The 12440-nt window shown below is 37.7% G+C and overlaps 1 long non-coding RNA gene across 1 annotated transcript in view; it reads right to left on the reverse strand.

Annotated features, from left to right (window-relative positions):
* Positions 1–321: 321 nt before the first annotated feature.
* The window catches only part of LOC111739806, a 13383-nt gene continuing 1264 nt past the window's right edge, over positions 322–12440 (reverse strand). Inside the window, exons 2-4 of the long non-coding RNA XR_002780380.1 lie at positions 3891–3969; positions 1110–1207; positions 322–596 (exon numbers count right to left, since the gene is read on the reverse strand). This is a non-coding gene — a long non-coding RNA (uncharacterized LOC111739806). The remainder of the gene's footprint in view (positions 597–1109; positions 1208–3890; positions 3970–12440) is intronic.

Here is a 12440-nt window from a genome sequence, read left to right on the forward strand (position 1 = left end):
AACATTGCTGAGGTTAATTTAAGCAGACTTGAAAGAGATATACTATGCCCACATATCTGAAGGCTTGGTATTTTTAATATATCAATATTCTCCAACTTTATCTATAGATTCAATACAATTCCAGTCAAAATCCATGGAATTTTAATGTAAATACAATGTCACTAAAAGAACCAATACAACTTTCAAAATGAAAAACAAAATTTATGCTACCTGATCTCAAGATTTATCATGAAGTTTCAGTTATCAAGACAATCTAAAATTAATAACAATATAGATAAACTGATCAATCGCACAAAAGAGAAAGTCCAGAAACCAACAAAATAGAGAGACCCACACATATGTGGTCAATTTATTTCAACAAAGTGGAGGAAGAGTTTCCAACAAATAGTGTGGAATAATTTGTTATCCATATGCACACACAAAAAAAGGAATTTTGATCGATACTTTGAGCCATATACAAAAACTGACTGAAAATGGATCATAGACCTAAATGTGAAGCCTATATCTACACAAGTTCTGGAAAAAAACATAGGAGAAAAATCTTCATAATCTTGGTTTAGGCAAAAACTCCTTAATTATAACACCAAACGTATGATCTATAAAAGAAAAAAAAAATAGACCATCAGAATTATAAGCTTCTCTTCAAAAGATACTGTGAAGAGAATGAAAAGTCACAGACTGGCAGAAAATATTTGCAGACCCTATATCTGTCACTTGTATCCAAGATACAGGTAAAGAACCCTTAAACTCGATAATAATAAATAATAAGTTATCAATAATATTATTGTTATTAATTTATTTAATAAACAAACATTTTGCAAAAGATTTAAACAGATCCTTTACTAACGAACACACATAGCAAGTAATCACAGGGAAAGATCAATGTCACTGTAAAAAGTATAAAACAACCTTTAGTGATAGAAAACAGACTGATTGCCTGGGATGGGGCCAGTTGGGAAGGAGTCTGAGGCTACTTTTAAGGGTTACAGTTATATTCACCACTTTGTATGTTTCATAGATATATATATATTTGTCAAAATTTATCAAATTACACATTTTAGGTGCATTTTATTGTATGTCAATTGTACTTCTAAAAGGTTTTCGCATACTTATAGAGAATGTGCTCTTATTGGCCAGAAAGAAATCAAAGATGACTCCAAGATAATGTCAAGGTTTCAGCTTTGGGTGGCTGATGAATATGGTGGTTCTATAAAAAAGAAGAGAGAAGAAACAGATTGGTTGAGGATAATGATGAGTTCATTTTGGGACATGTTGACTTGGAGAAACTGATGGAATGTTCAGGTGGAGATATCCAACAGAAAGATGAAATCTAGGTCCAGACTTTTTGAGAGGCCTGATCTTTCATAGTGTACCTTTTATAAAAGTGATTATTGAATTCCTGCAAAGGGGACATGGAAGTGTGTGAAACTTTGAGGAATTTCTACAAATACAGGGTAGGGATTGATAAAGCAGTAAAAATCATGTGGAAGCAATAGCTGGTAAGGAAGAAAAGGCAGTATTGAGTGAGGTCTAGGCATGAGAGGATTCCAAAGATTAAATGATATCCAATATCAAATACATCATTAAAGTTGAGGAAGATAGAGAACTGAGAAAAACACCTTTTTTTTTCATTAGTTATTAATTGTCTAAGCTTAATAAAAAGAAAAACAAAAACAAAAAACCCTGCTTTGGTAAGATATTAGAGGTTAAAGCCTAATTTTGAAGGGTTAAATATTGAATGGATTTAGACAAATAGGCATTCTTAACTTCCTGCTTATGTTTTTAAGAATATAGGTGACAACATAATTTGTGGAGATATGATTTCAGTTTTTAGAGTTTGGATAATGTGAGCATGTTTTTAGAGGGGGGCGGGGGGAGAAAGCAACAGGAGAGACTGCAGATACAAGCCAAGACAAATTAGTACACAGTGTTTCTAATGTACTTGGCTGTACATTAGAACCACCTGGGAGAGCTTTGAAGCAATACTGATGCCTTTGTGAATCAAATCAGAATCTCTTGTTGGGAGCAAAATCTGGGTGCTTCAATCTTCTTAAAGTAGGGAGTGAGAGATGCGATGAAAGGAAAGGTTTTTTTCCTTCCAATGTTACATAGTCACTCTTGGCGTAGGAAACAAATGGCTCTTCATGTAAGAAGGAGAGGGGGTGTGGGGGGAGGGGAAACTCCTTTCCCATTTTTTTTTTTTTTTTTTTTGGTGTTTGTTATGGTCAGGAGATACTTTCTATAGCTTTTACACCCTCGGCTTCCATTTATAATTATTGTTTGAGGTCAAGGTCAATGAGAGAAATGTGAGACTTTCAAAGAGAAAATGTAATTTTGAAGCATCTCTTCTTATCCCTTCTCTGGATTTTGATGGTCACACCAGCTAATTTCTGCTTCAGCTGTAACACAGTTAGGGCTGTCAGGGGCCCAGCCACCCATACCACCGTCAAGGGTCACCTCAAGGAATAAAACTGTGCAGCCCAACACTGGTCTATCTGTTTATCTATTATCTATCTATCATCTTTCTATCTATATCTATCTATCTATCTATCTATCTATCTATCTATCTATCTATCTATCTATCTATCTATCTATCTATCTATCTATCTATCTATCATCATCATCTAGCTAGAATTGAAGCATAGAAGCATTGAGGATACATGGTAAACGCTAGCTGTTATTAGTATTCTCTTTCATGCTTTTAAATTTACTTATGACCTTTTAGACCAGTAGTTCTCAAAATGTGCTCCCCAGATCAGAAGTACCTATATCACCTGGGAACATGTTCGAAATGCAAATTATCCTGCTCAGACCTACTAAATCAGAAACTCTGTGGGTGGGAGCCGGTGATCTGTGTTTTACCAAGTTCTGGGTAGTTCTGATGCATGAAATATGAGAACCACTGCTCTAGATTACTGGGCTTGCTAAGTAAATGAGTAATGAGGGAGGGCTTTTACTTATCTTTGTAATTCTCAGCTGTGTTTAGGACAGCTAACGTAGAATCAGTAATAGGTGCCCCTTATAGTATGTACTACACTTTACAATTCTTTATTATTTAGCTGGCATTGAATGAGTGCTTGTTTTCTGCCAGGCATAGGTTTTAACCAATGGATTTTCATGCCTTATGTCATTCCCTGCTCATTTTATTTGCATCACCTACACTTCCAAACTAATTCCTATGCTCTCAGAGGGCAGGGACACAGGGTCTCACACAGTGTTTGCATATGCCATTGTGCCAAATACATTTTTGCCACCTGCTAACTAATTGATAGGGGCCGACAGACTTTTTCAGAACTTGGTAAGTTCTAAAAAATGTTTTTTTTCTTTTTTCCCTTTATGATTTGAAACATGATACTAAGTAACATAGTCGAATCCAATTTTTTAAAAAAACTTTTTATCCTCTCCATGCTCCTCCTAAATCCTTGCTTTCTGCTTAACTTTGGATTTGTCCTTGAAATATGTCTGCTTGTGTAGTAGCTTCTGGGTTGGTACACTGGGTTTCTCAACTTCATCCGATTTCAGTTCTGCATAATAAATAATAGCCATTTTAGCTGGAGTTTTAGCTATGAATAGCTTCTCTCTTCATAACTTCATCTTATATTTATTGCCTAAAATGATAGATTGAAAGTCATCACCTAGCAACTGGTACATTTTTCTTTTGTCATCTAGTTACTTGTAATGACTGACTACTACTATGGCTTCACTGGCTCATGCTGGTCAAAAATGGAATAATGTGTCTATAAATAGTGGTCTATTTACATACTCTTAAGACTAGCAGTGCGGACTTACTGAAATGAGTTCATGTGTACAAAATACTTTGTCTATCAATTTATTTCTCGCATTCTCAAAAGAAGTGGTTGATTCCAGCCTATCTAGGATTTTATACTTACAGCGTTTTATTAGTTCTGTTATCTCAAACCCCAGATCTCCGGTTGGAGACTGGCTTTTGTGTCCTGGTGAAGAAAGCAACTAAAAATTTAAAGCAAGAAAGAAGACAAAAAATTTTATATTGCTTTATGTTCATTTCTCATATATTGCTCTGTCACACACAAAAAATTAATGCTTTGTACTTTAAAAGAGGCTTTCATCCAAAAACCTCAAAGAACTTTATAAATAAATAAGCATGATTATCCACATTTACAGGTTGGGAATGATGCACAAAGCTGTTAAAAGTGCATTGTACATCGTTGGCAAGAAGCGGCTCGTTTTAATTAAATGCCTTATAAAATTAGTTTATTTGCTGTTTAAAAATATGTATACTAGGTTCCTCTAGGCCTCAGCAGATCATGGATATTAGCGAAGTTATAATAATGGTCAGCCCCAACTTCTCTGGTTCTTCCCTCCTACATAATTCAAGACTTCGGCTTCCTGCAAAGGCCTCTGTTTTGGATCTGGTTGTTCCCAGGGGGCATCTCTTCTGTGCTCATGGACCATCTATGCCCGTTGGGCCTCCTCTGCTTTACTGAGCATCAGTTTCCAATCAAGTGCTGGAATGCAGTCTCCCCCACCCCCACCCCATTGCTCTGCCAGACACCTTCACAAAGTTAACCGTGTCCGTTAGGTACCAGAGCCACACAGTGCGCAGTGACCTGAGGTGACACGGAGAGAAGGCCCTCTTTTTTTTGTGTCATGTTCTGCAGCCCAAGGCAGAGCATCTTGAGTGCTAGTGTTTTGTCAGTGGCTTTTCTTTTCAAGAGCTCTATCACTTTTCACTTCTCCCCCATGTAGCCCTGGGCTCAGAGATGTAACCTGGTGATGGGCATCACGTTGCACTTGGAACTTTGCAAATTCAGTGGTCTTCTCCAGTGCTGAGGCTCTCTGAAAACTTTATGTTCAACAGGAGAATCTCGAGGCCTAGCTGATTCGAGGCTGGAGAAGAGGGGCTGCTTTACTCTCGTTCATGTGTCGGCCTCCTGGAGTAAACACCAGGATCGGTGTGAAGAGGCACAGCACCTCAATATGAAACAAGCCACTCTGAGGCCAGGAGAGATCAAGGTAGTCAGACCCCTCTGTACTCACGTCAGCATACAGAGAAAAACGTGAACAGTGTCCAAGTCGAAAAAAATGGCCGACCGTTTTAGAAGACGGGAACGCCGTCAGAACATGGCAGTAATTCTATGTCTGGGCATCTCAATAAATCTTACCTGGAATTAGGGAGCACTAAGGTGAGACAAAGGCTATAATTGATACAGAAGCTGCTTTTGCTTCGCTTTCTGAAAGCATCTAATCCAGAGCAAAGCCTCTCCCTTCTCAGCCCTTCCCCACATCACCCACCCTCAGCCCAAATCCTAGAAATAAGTCCTCTTTAACATCCCCTTCCTGAGACTCTTCGAGCTTCTCTGTGGTGTGCATTCTTGTTTCACTCTAATGAGCAATAAATGCAGCTGTTCAACTACAGCTGTGTTCCTGGAGGCCTTCGGGTGGACGGCCTTGACACCCAAGTGGACATAACAAAGGGCTCCCTTGCCCTCTGGCGTTTTGTTGGGTTTGGACAATGAGGGGAATCGGCAGAAGATAAAGGGCAAGAGAAAAATGAAGTCAGGGTGTCTATTCCCCCATCGTCCTCCCCCTGGCAACCATGTCCTCTTTCCACATTTCAGTGACCACAGTCTCCCCTCTGTTGTTAGCTCTGAGGCATTGCACCAGATATCGTTGGTTTCCCCATGTTCGGACCACACTTTTGTAGGTAGTGTCTTTATTAAAAGCTCTTCAGCTATCCAGTTCGAGAGTGCTGTTGATTTATCGCTGGGACCAAGGCTTTCTTCCTGGATTCCCCTCATTATACTCTGACCCTTTTCTCTTGGGATGAGTTCTCGAGATATATTTCAGTTCTCCTGCAAATAGATCTCTGGCTTGCCTGCTTCACCAGTTTGTCAGGCACATCCCAGACAGGACAGAAGCATACTTTGACAAGCTATCCCTCTTGCTGCCCTATCAAGCTTAATTAATAGGTTTAGAAAAGACCTTCAGAAATTATTAAATTTCAAGATCAGCTGACTGGAAGGTCTTTCCTTTCCTTTTCTGGCTGCTGTGTCAGAAAACTGCCCACCCCTTGTGGAGATCAAGTTCCAGAGAAAAGCATTTAGGATTATGAAGACATATGTATGTTGAATGAACCCACTTTCTCGATAAAGAAAATACAAATATTTAAGCAAACACATCAATATCTCTAACCGTGGATTGCCTAAGAGATCACCCTTAATTAACACATTTTAAAATGTTAAGCATTTGAACATATTTTTTTTTCTTTCAAAACCAGTAACAAACAGACTGATTATAAAATCCAGGGAACACGGTATGCAAATTTCCTTTCATGGAAGCTACTCCACAAGGAAATGCAAATCCTGGCACAGCATTTTAAGTTTTAGCACATATTTGTTCTCCCTGTGACTTAGTTTGGTTTATTATTGTTTTATCAAAAATGATACACTTTCTTTTTAAATATGTGATTTTGAAAAGCTTTCCTGCAGATGCAATTGTTTCAAAATTACATGTTGGGGCTACATTTCTTTGTTCCTGTGGGAATACATCTTCACTTGTATAATGTAAGTCAGTATGAAAATAAGATTTGCTTAAAGGAAATTGCTTTATAGCCATGCTTCAGAAGCATGTGGAGTCCATCAGTCAGCTCACCAACGTTATCAGCAGAATCCCGTAACCTCAAAGGCTCTTTCGGGGAGACTAAGAATAGTTCTAGAGGACTTTGGCAGAGGGAATATGTACAGTTTCTGAAATATTTTAATTGTAATTTAAAAAGAGAGGATGAGGAAGACAACAAAGAAATCCCTTTTTATGTGCTACCTCTAGGAGCCAGCTTTATTTTAAATAAGCACATATGTAGTATAAACAAACATTTATATTATGGAGATAAAAAAAACTTTGCACGATTAAACCTGGGGCCTTCACGGAAATTTCAGGTTTGTAGTGGGCTGCTTTCGGCCATGGTCTCAGACCCCGAGGGAACATTTAGACTTTCAGATCTGTTATCAGGCAATATCTATACGTTATACCCATTACGCAGAGGTTGATCAGTTAATCTGAGATCTGGAAATGCACAAGTGACTCACTAGCTGTGTAAGGCAAGTTACTTAACCCCTCTTAGCCTCAGCTTTTTCATCTGGGGAAACAACAGTACACTGAACTCTTAGAATTCTTGTAAAGATTACATGCCATACATGCTTGCCGAGCTTAGCACAGTTCCGGGCTCAATATATGCTAGCTATTATTATTGTTATAATTATTGCAGACATATTAGTTTAATATTTTGATTTGAAAACTAATACTCCTTATAAACTAGGAAAGGGACTTAAAGTCATCTTTAAGATGTCATATGCTATGGGTCTATGTATACTTTGCAAATTTTCTGGGAACACATCAAATATCTCCCAAACAATAAAACACATCAATTTAATTAATTGTAACGTTTAGAGGAGTATGTAAGGCATGCTAATGTAAAAATAAGTCCAATCCTTACATTTCTAGTTAATTGATTTTGACAAGGATACCAAGAAAGTTCAATGGGGAAAATTGTCTTTTAAACAAATGAGATCGAGATAACTAAATATCCATGTGAAAGACAATAAAGTTGGACTCCTACCTCATACCATACACACAAATGAACTCAAAAGGGATCACAGACCTAAATGTAAAAAACATGGTCAATAATATCATAATAACTATGAATGGTGCCAGATGAGTATTAGACTTACTGTGGTGATCACTTCATAAGATAAATAAATGTCTAAACACTGTGTTATATACCTGAAACTAATATGATATTGTATGCCAACTATAATTGAAAAATAAAATTTAAAAAGTCTTTGAAGATAATATAAGAGTAAATCTTCAAAGCCATGGCCAACAGTTTCTTGGATATGAGAGTTATAAAAAAATAGAATGAATACATGCATATATATATATAGTTCAGGACGAGTGTCCCCAAGATATGCCACTTTGACATGCAGATTATTTTGAGCTGAAAACATTCAAGGCTCAGAAGACTCAAGAAAAAATTTGGCTTCCCCCTTTACTGCCTAAAAGAATTTTAGAGAACCTGCTCCAGGAAGTGAGATATGACGGATAACTGCACTTTATTCTGAACTAGGTATGGTAGATAGGGAGGAACCTAGCTAAGTCCATTCAATCAAAGCCTTCTCTCTGTCCCATTGTTTCAAGATGCCCCAGCAAACATTTGCTTACTAAACATGAACTCTTTTTCATCCCCTTGTAAATCTGCCTTCCTTTCCTTTGAAGTCTTAGACTCTTGCTTCCCCATCCTTGGTCTGGAATGGCATATATACCTCATTTTGCCTTACTGTCTTTTCATGTTCATGTGAATTCCCCATGTGCATGTATTAAAAATTTTCTTCTGTTAATTTTCTTTATGTCATTTTAATAATTCTAACAGCCAGAGAACTAAGAGGGATATAGGAACGTTTCCCCATTCCCAATAATATCTATATTTTTATTTTGGTCTCTGCCCTGAGTGTCTGTCGCAGAGCTTCTAAAACTCTTGTAATTTCCTTAGGGATAATAAAAGCACTAGGAGCATCTTTTGTTCTTGTTTGGTCTTTGACCCTGGTTTCTGACACAGAACTCCTAAATCCCATGGAATTTCTTGGGCGATAGGAGTGTCTTTTATTCAGATGAGGCAATGCTTGGAGGGGGCTGGGTGGGGGCCAGTCAGCAGAAATACCAAGCCATTATTAAAAAAGCTTGGAACTTTCAGCCTTATCCTCTATTCTCTATCTGGGAAGGGGAAGGAGGCTGGAAACTAACTTAATGATCGATCATGCCTATGTGATGATGTGTCCATAAAAATCCACAAAGTATGGGGTGTGGAGAGCTTCCAGGTCGATGAACACATCCACATAGCAGAAAGGTGAAACACTCCAAATCCAGAAGGACAGAAGCCCTTACGCTTGGGCTTCTCCCAGACTTCACCCTATGTATCTCTTCACCTGACTGTTCATCTGTATCCTTTATCGTATCTTTTTATAATAAACCAGCAAATATAAGTAAATGTTTCTCTGAGTTCTGTGAGCTGCTCTAGCAAATTAATTGAACCAAAGGAGGGGACTGTGGGAACCTCCAATTTTTTATAGCCAGTCGATCAGAAGCACCTAGACTTGAGACTAGCTTCTGAAGTAGAGGCAGTCCCATGGGACTGAGCCCTTGGCCTGTGGGACCTAACACTATCTCCAGGTATATAGTGTTAGAATTGAGTTGAATTGTAGGACAGCCAGCTGGTGTCAGAGAATTGCCTGGTGTGAGTGTGAGAAAAACTCCTACGCATCTGGTATCAGAAGTGTTGTGAGTGTGGTAGTATTGTGAAAAAAATGTAGTGAGAAAAGGAAGGTTTTTAAACTCTACAATAAAGGTACAAGTGACAAAATTAAAAATAGATCAATTAGACTACACTAAAATTTAAAACTTTTGTGCCGTGAATGATACTATCAAGAAAGTGAAAACACAATATCTGCGTTTTGTGTTTTAGGAGAAAATATCTGCGAATCATACATCTGATAAAAGGATTTCTATCCAAGAGAGAAAAACAACTTTTAGGGCTCAACGAAAAGCCAAATAACCAAATTTAAAAAATGACCTAAGGATATGGAGAGACATTTCTCCAAAGAGATATACATATGAACAACAAGCACATGAAAAGATGCTCAACATCATTGTCATTATGGAAATGCAAATCAAAACCACAATGAGATACCACTTTATACCCTCTAGGACGGTTATAATAAAAAAGTCTCACAATAACAGGTATTGGTGAGGATGTGGAGACACTGCACACATTGCTAATGAGAAGAATATAAAATGGTTCAGCCTCTTTGGAAAACAGTCTGGCAGGTCCCCCAAAAGTTAAACATATAGTTACCATATTCCCCAGTTATTCCAGTTCTGGTATAGCTCCAAGAGAAATAAAAATATATATTCACACAAAAACTTGTAGACAAATGTTTGTAACAGCGTTATTCATAATAGTCAAAAGTGGAAACAACCCAAATGTCCATCAACTGATGAATGGATAAAGAAAATGTTGTATATTCGTACCATGGAATATTTTTTTGGCAATAAAAGGGAATGAAGTACTGATACATGCTACAACACATGAAGTACTGATACATGCTACAAAACAGTATATTAAGTGAAAGAAGTCAATAATAAAAGATCATATATTGTATGATTTCATTCATGCGCAATGTCCAGGACAGGCAAATCTATAGAGATAGAAAGTAGAGTAGTGTATGTGAAGGGCTAAGGGGAGAGGAAGGTTGGAGGGGACAGGCAATGACTACTAATGGGTACCGGGTTTCCTTTTGGGGTGATAAAAATATTGTGAAATTAGATTGTAGTAGATGGTTGCACAACCCTGTGAATATATTACAAAACTTGGAATTGTGTACTTAAAATGGGTGAATCATATGGTATATTAATTATATCTCAAAAAGGCTGTTAAAAAAAAAAAGGAAAAGAAACCCAAAACAGATCTTGAACGCAGATTTTATAGTTAGTTTCCTCAGCCTAGGTTTCTAAAATATAAAATATATATTTGAACATTGCATTGCTTTAGTTATATTTTATAGCAGTCAAAGTCTGGAAAGCCTGTTTGAGCAAATTGGAGACCACTGGAACTTTGGATGGGAATGTAATTACCGAACGAACCTTAAGAAAAGACATTCTAGTCTAACTAGGAGGTACTATTGGATTTTTAGTAAGTGTAACTCCCAGGAATTAGTCTTTTTGTTCCTCGCATAGGATAGGAAGGACACTTTTCAACCAGCCCTCTTTTCTTATCGGGCAAGTGATACAGGGTTGGCTCATGGTGAAGAGTGAAACCTCTTGAGTAAACAATACTATTCCTTGTAAATGCTCAAAATTTCTTTCCCGTTGTTGCTTTCCTTTCAAGTATTGGTTGAGACAGGGCTCTGTGTAGCTTACAAGGTGTTAGGCATTGTCAGGGTGTGATGTTAAAGCTGAGGCCGCTCTCTGTAATGGTCGACTGTCTTATGAAGGTGCAAGTGCAGAAGGCAAGCCGGTGCATTAAGGAACAGAAGCACTTGCTTTAAAGGGCCCAGAAGCTTAGCTCAAATCCAATATGTCTAGAACGTCATCTCAATGACAAAATAAGTAGTTGTCATTGTATATTATAAGGTTCTATCCTTTAGACAAGTAATCTCTGTTTTCTTTTATGTCATAAACTATTTGGGGATGTGCTTTTGACCACTATATATATATATATATCCCCAAATAGTATATACATATATATGTATGTCACGATATATGTATATATGAATATATAACTCATTTGGTGATTAAAAATGGTATATGTTAAGTAATTGTAAGACTTTGAAATGATTCATTGTATATTGAAAAGGGCAAATTATTCTGAAGAAAAGCTGGGTTCAAATCTTGGCTCTGCCAGTTAAAAGTGCTGGACCCTGGGCAAGTGATGTGAAACTTTCAGATTTGGTCCCTTCCTCTGGCAATAGGCTAATAGTTTTACCTGTCTCGTAGAATTGATCTGAGGGTTCACTGGGCCAAGGTTTACCAAAGGTCCTCCATAAAGTGAAAAGGGGCCTCAGAGTCATCTTTGTTGCACGTGGACCTATTTCATGTCCCCACTGAGACTGATATCTCCCTGTTTCTGTAGCTTCTGAAACCTCTACTTTATTTTGTTTCTATCATTACACTTATTTCTCTGTACTGTGTCTAGGTCTAGGTGCCCTGCCTGTCAAATCAGCAGGTTGGTTGATTCGATGGTCATTTGGGGGCCCTTTGCTTGGTGAGGGATGGAGGTATGCAAAGCACCCTTCCCAGACACGTCCCTAAGGAGGCTGGGATGTGGCATGTGTCAAGGGTGTCTAGATGGGTCATTCGTTCATTCATTCAACAACTATTAATGGAGTGCTACTTTGGTATAGGTGCTTGGGATAAAGTGGTTTACTATGCTGACAAAAGCTCTGCTCTCAGAAAGAAGAAGATGCAATAATCAACGAAATAAACAAATAAATAAATGCATAATTTCAGAGAATTTTAGGTGCTCTGCAGAAAATAAAGCAAGATAAAAGGATAGAAAGTGGGAGTGGAGACTCTTTGTTTTTTCTCTTTTTCTTTGGAATAAGTTCAAATCTACAGAAAAGTTTAAATAACAGTATGCAGTGAACACTCACTTCTCATCACCTAAGTTCACCAATTATTAACATTATGCTACATTTGCTTTTTCTCCCTCCTCTATGTGTGTACATCTTTATATGATATATATATATACACACATATACACATACACGTATGTGCGGGTTCTTACTGCTGTTGAACCATTAAAAAAAAAAAAAGTTAGTTACAACTGAAAGAGTCCTGATCAGTGTTCCTGCCTTGAGAATTACCGTAAGGATTAAATGAAGCAATGCCTTCAGTGCCTGCCACATTGC

Source organism: Pteropus vampyrus, unplaced genomic scaffold (genome assembly GCF_000151845.1).
Source record: "Pteropus vampyrus isolate Shadow unplaced genomic scaffold, Pvam_2.0 Scaffold54, whole genome shotgun sequence".
In the NCBI taxonomy this organism is placed as follows: Eukaryota; Metazoa; Chordata; class Mammalia; order Chiroptera; family Pteropodidae; genus Pteropus; species Pteropus vampyrus.